This window comes from Octodon degus, unplaced genomic scaffold (genome assembly GCF_000260255.1).
Source record: "Octodon degus isolate 3935 unplaced genomic scaffold, OctDeg1.0 scaffold00053, whole genome shotgun sequence".
NCBI lineage: Eukaryota > Metazoa > Chordata > Mammalia > Rodentia > Octodontidae > Octodon > Octodon degus.
Genome location: NW_004524629.1, coordinates 4,424,751 through 4,430,962, shown reverse-complemented (window position 1 = coordinate 4,430,962; position 6,212 = coordinate 4,424,751). Strand labels below are relative to the sequence as shown.

The window sequence follows — 6,212 nt, the reverse complement described above, 5'->3', positions numbered from 1 at the left end:
AAAAAAAAAAAAAAAGGTTCATGCTGGTCTTGAATTTACTGTATAGTCCAGGCTGGTCTCAAACTGACAGCAGTCATCCTGCCTTAGCCTTCCAAGTGCTAGGATTATAGGCGTGCACTACATGCCTGGCTAAGGTTTTTAAGCATACTAAGGCTTTTTTTTTTTTTAATTTAGGGGTTGTGGTATCTGATTATGCCTGAATAATGTGGTTTGTGTTTGATTTCTTTCTTTTTTTTTTTTAATTTAATTTTATTTTTTTTGTGTGTGTGTGTGGCCAGCTCAGCCCACCAGGGGGCGGGGCTGGCTGGCATGTGGTGCTAGGGATTGAACCGTGGTCCCTGTGCTTTGCTGAGCTTAGCTTGTTCTAAGTAGGTGCTTTAGACCACTGAGCCATCTCACCAGCCCTGTGTTTGATTTCTAATAGAAATATATTAGTTTATAGTTTCTCAGTATCAAATTATGAAATTTGATATGAAGTAAGTAAGTAGTAAGGATTTGCTGTTACTGTACTTTCGGTGGGAACACCCAGAAAAAGTGCATCCCTTTGACACTCTCAGTTTATTGAGAGAGTCCAGCAGTGGAGTTTCCTGCTCTTATTTGTAGTTTTCCCATACATGGGTGAGTTACTTGTAATTAAGTATCTGTATAGAAGAGTAATCTTCAAGTGTTTTATTCAGATGTCCCTTAGAACACTTTGTGAAAATTATATATGCCTTTGCAGATATTTAAATTTAAGCTGCAGTATTTAAGTTAAAGTTTAGCAACATTTAACCAAAAGTTTAGTTACCAGAAATATGGAACTCTTGGCATATTACAATATTTCAATCAAGTATATCATATTTAAATTTATATAATAGAATCTAGATGTTATTAATTTAAAAATATAAAATTAAATCTAAATAATTGGAAGCTATCTTTGATTTTGCATGTCCTTTGTTACTGTCATTGAGTTTTATCCTTATACAGGATTTAAATCTTTCATCAGTTATCTTTCAAAATCTTTTTTCATGTATTCTCAAGTCTATAATTAAAAATATCTTTTGATTTGTTTTTATAATTGCTATGTATCAGTGCTTTACTAGAGAAACAATGCAAGATATGCAAATATGTAAGAATTTATAAGATTGGCTTACAGTGGCCGCCTGCAGAATTAGGTGTGGAAGAGTGTGAAAGGTCTGAGCCCTAGAGAGCTGAATGGTCCAGTTGAAGGTCTGGAGATTGCTGTAGTGTCCCACGCAAGTCTAGATCAGAACACTGGAGGGTCTGTGCTGATGTTTTGTGCAGATTGCCGGGACACGGTGTCCAAGGTAAAGATGAAGACTGGAGCTCCTCCAAAGAAACAGAAGTGAGCCTTCCTTACTTGAGTCCCTTTTATTCCATTCTGGCAACAAGTCTATTGGTTAGTGTCACTCACACATAGGGGAAGGTCGTCTGTCTTCAGTAAATCTCTTCAGGCACACCAGAACTATGCTGATTCATTTTAGTTGGGTTTTTCCCTCCCAGATTGATACAATCAGTTAACTACAGTATCCTAATCCTTTGGGCAATTTGGCATCTGTACACACTTCTTTAAACCATAGTCTCCAAAGACCAGTTCATAATTATGCCTAACATGTTACAACTATCTTGCATACAAATGGAAACACACTGATTCCCTCCCAAAATGGAAAGCAAGTTTTCTTTGGATGACATGAACATGATAGCATAGGTTTAACAATACTTAAGATCAAATAACTAAGTCTGTTAACATTATATTACATAGTGCATTCGGATAAAACTTAAAATTACAATCTTGTCTATAACTAATCATGGGATCATAGTTGACATTTAGAACTACCTTCTTCTGTTTGTTTCTGTATTTCCTTGGCCTGTAGCAAACACCTCAGCAGGTCTTGGTTCTTTCCCTGGAGGAGTGACCCATACCTTCATTCCTGAAGTTTCTGTGCCATTTGTCATCCTGTCTGAGTTAGGTTGTGGTGCTTCTCACTGACCTTAATAACAGGTCATGATAACACTAGGAAGAGTTCCAAAGGATCTCCTGTACTTTAAGTATGTTCTTTTTTTCCTTCATAGTGGAATATTATTCCAATTTCCCCTTGATAAATCTTAGTCAATCACTCCTGTCAATATTGTAACTCCTTTTTTAACTTGTGTACTCAGAGGCATGAGGAGACCAAAATGACCAGGGAGAATGACCAGGGGCAAATCTTAGCTTCTAGTTCAGTGGTATCATTGTTGTGCTTTTTGGAGCAAGCCTTCTCCCCTCTGGAGCTAAGACTTCTAAGCCAGCAGAACGTAAGGTCGAGGGAACAGGAAGCAAAAATTTTGCTAGTGAATCACTGGGGGTAGTGTTGAGTGCTACTATTTCTACTTCACTCCTTCATTCTTAGATCTAAGAATCTTGCTGTTGAAGACATAGTACCATAGTTGAAGAACTTTGTCCTAACCCTGCAAGCTATTGCCACATAGCTTGTGCTATAGCTGTGTCTTTAGAAGACCATTCACTTTTTCTGTCAACTCAGCTGCTTCTGAATGGTGGGAAACATGGGAAGACCAGTAAATTCTGTGAGGATCTGCCTTACTTTTTGGCTGTAAAATGTGTTCCTTGGTCAGAGGCTAAAATGAGTGGTGAGGGTGGGGCCTGAGGAGTGTCAGAATTTTCATGTTTGGTCAATACAGGATTGTTTTCCTCACATAATAGTAGGAAAGGCCAGCACCATGGGATGGGAGTGGCGATGCGTTTTCCACCAGTGTGTGTCGGGAAATCTCTTCCTCTGGCAAAATAATTTCATTAGTGTCTAGGATCTCACCATGCTCAGCTTGTCAGGATCCTCATACATGTCTCCATCTTAGCTTATGAGATCCCATACTTTTCTGATCAATGCCCTCAACTTTGCTTCAGATACTCTTTGAGGCTGAGCATTAAACTTAAAATGAGGACTTGCATTTTGGTTTCTGTAATCTCAGTCCTGCCACTGAAGGAGAGGACATTCTCTTCTAGGACACATTTAGTAACTTAAATTCTTTATGTATATGTGGAGCTGGGAATTTGAATTTTTGAGCTCCTTATTTTCCTCTGTTTGTTCTCACAGAAGACTTTTCCCATGGATGTTTTGAGCTCATTATTTTCCTTCACTAGTTTGTCCAGAGATGCTAAGAGCAACCAGTCAGCATCATTATATTTCCTATTCTGCCAAAAATATTTAGAAGTATGTATGGTGTCACTGAATACCTTACATTTCACAAGGAGTGAATTAGGGTAATCATATGTATCTACATTGCATATTTAAAAGTTCATGCCAAGGACTGTCAATATTCCTCTCAGTACCAGAGACCATTGTATCTTTAGGTCTCATCAAATTGGCCAACCTATGGCATTCATGCAGTGCACTCTTTGTATCATTGAAACTCTGAAAAGTTTACAACCACTGCACTAAAGCAATTAAAGAATTTCATCTTTATGATTCTGTTTCTCTACAGCCATTCCCAGTACCAAAATCTATAATGGTGCTTCCTAAACAGATTTAATGTGAGGTATCCATCATTAGCTTACAGTAGCCATCTGCAGTCAGGTGTAGAAAAGTGCGGAAAGTGTCTGTGCACTGGAGATCCAAAGGATCCAGTCAGAGGCCTAGAGCCACTGTAGTGTCCATGTGAGTCCTCGTCAGGAGACTGAAGGGTCTTTGCTTGTCGGCAGGAGATGATGCCAAGGTGAAGGTGAAGACTGGAGCTCCTCTGATAAACCAGAAGTGAGCTTTCCTTATTTTAGTCCCATTTATTCTATTTAGACTACAAGCCTTTTGGTTGTCTTCGCTTACACCCAGGATGAGGTTTCTGTCTTCAGTATATTCCTTCAGCTGCACCCAAAACTATGCTGATCCAGTTTAGGTAGGCATTTTCTTATTCAAGTTGACACAATGAGTTGTCACAGTAATTAGTACATAGTTGATCAGCATCACGTCTGTATTAAAGTTAAGATTAAATTTCACTGTAAGTGAAAATCCATCTTAAACACAACTGTCTCTTCCTCCTACAGTTTTTAAAAATCTTGAGATATGTTACTTATTTATTGAATGAAAAAGAATTTGGTACCAGTTCCATTCCTTTAAGTGCTGAGAGATACATGTTTACGTGAATAAGTTAATTCTAATGGAAGTTTTGTGAAAGGTTTTGATGCATTGTGTGAAGGTACACTGAACTCTAGTAACTTAAAATGACACAAAATTGTTTTCAGGAAATCTTTATAATCATAATCGAGTTGCCATAAACTGGCCCACAGGGTGTATCTTTTCGAGTCTTACATAAATTTCTTTTTTAAAAAAATGTATTTAGCATTGGGCCTGAAGGGTCTCGCTATGTAGATCAGACTTGTAGTGATTCTTCTTTTTTCAGCCTCCTAAGTACTGGGATTATAGGTGCGCGCCACCACACCCAGTCTGTTGCCCTCTCAACGTTCCCCAGGGGTGGGGCCATCATGATACCCCAGGGGTTGAACCCTGGTAGCTGTGCTCTACCTAAGCAGGTGCTTTAGTCTGCTGAGCTATTGAGTCATGTAAATTTCTAAGAATTAAAAATAGAATATTTTAGTACTGACTGAGATTTTAAATTATACCCCTACCTTTTTGATATGCTTCTCAGAAGCTGAGAAAGTAAATGGTTAAGAACTAGTGAATGAAAAGGAATTTGGCACCAAATCTGTTCCTAAAACTCCCATTAGAAAACAAACTAGATATCCATCAACTGAGGAATGGATAAAAAGATGTGAATTTTAATACAATGTAGTATTACTTGGTCATAAAGAAGGATCAACTTGGGACTTTTATTAGTAAATGGATACAACTCTAGACCATACTGGTAAGTAAAATAAATTAGGCCTACATATGTAAACATCATATTGTCTCACTAGTGTGAGAAACTGAACAAGTAAATGAGATCCAAATGTACAGTGGATATAGTGAAAAGGAAAGAAAATGTTCAAATACAAAGAGAAATTGGGATGGGAAAAGGAAAAAATATATATTTATACACAAGATAGTTATACAGCTTGTTTCTGTTAGTTCATTGACAAAGTTTTGAGCTAATACTGTTTGACACTATTTCATGCCTGTGTCTTATACTCTGAGTAGCTATGAAGATAATATGCAGTTTGTTACTCTCACACTAGCCTGTTTTGAAACTTTTATTGTTTTTATTTTTTCCATTTAAAATAAAATTTAGGGGCCGGGGAGATGGCTCAGTGGAATAAGCGCTTCCCTGGCAAGCACAAGGGTCTGAGTTCAATCCCCGGTTCCACAAAAAAATAAAAATAAAAATAAAAATAAATAAATAAATAAATTTAAAGGGCCAGCCAAATAGCTCAGCAAATTAAAGTGCCTACTTAGGCAGACACAGGGGCTGGGGATTGGATCCCTGGGCCTGCCAGCTGAGAGGGTGATTGAGACTGGGTGTGGTTGTGGGTGCCTGTAATCCGAGTATTTGGGAGGCTGTGAACAGGAGGATCACTCCAAGTCCGAGCTAGGTAGTGAGACCCTGTAGACCCTGTACTAAATGCATAAAAAATATAAAAATTAACTAAAATAAAATGAGAAACTCTGTGTTAAGAGAGTATGTATGGAAATCTAGATTTAACATTATACTCGTGATGATATAGCTCAGTGTTTTTTTATAAGTCAGGAAAGAAGGATAGATACCTAATTGTCACAGCTTCACTGTTGTACTGGATGTGCTAGCTTATGCAGTAGTCAGAGTGTATGTTGTAAAGCCAGTCTTTGTACAAGATTAGTGTACAAAAAGCAGCTTTTGTAAATTTTCAGGAAAAACCAGAAAATGAAACAAAATACAAAATGTACATCAAAAATCATCTAATAGGGCTGGTGAGATGGCTCAGTGGTCTAAAACACCTACTTAGAACAAGCTTAGCAAAGCACAGGGACTGCAGTTCAGTCCCCCAGCACCACATGCCAGCCAGCCCCGCCCCCAGGTGGGCTGATCTGGCCACACACACACACCCACCCACCTACCCACAAAATAAATAAATAAATAAAATTTTAAAAAAATCATCTAATAAATGGGAAGAAATCTGACAAAGATTTAATCATTTTTGTATTCAAGGGCTGGCCTTGAATTTATGAATCTTCCTGTCTCATCCTCCTGAATGCTGGGATTGTAGGCATGTACCACCACACCTGGCTGGGGCACCGATTTTTTTTTTT

The 6,212-nt window shown here is 38.1% G+C and overlaps 1 protein-coding gene and 1 pseudogene across 1 annotated transcript in view; both read left to right on the top strand.

Moving 5' to 3' along the window:
• Positions 1-6,212, top strand: part of Gtf2e2 (general transcription factor IIE subunit 2) — a 103,440-nt gene that overhangs the window by 44,648 nt on the left and 52,580 nt on the right. The window lies entirely within an intron of this gene.
• The window catches only part of LOC105742448, an 11,278-nt pseudogene continuing 5,680 nt past the window's right edge, over positions 615-6,212 (top strand).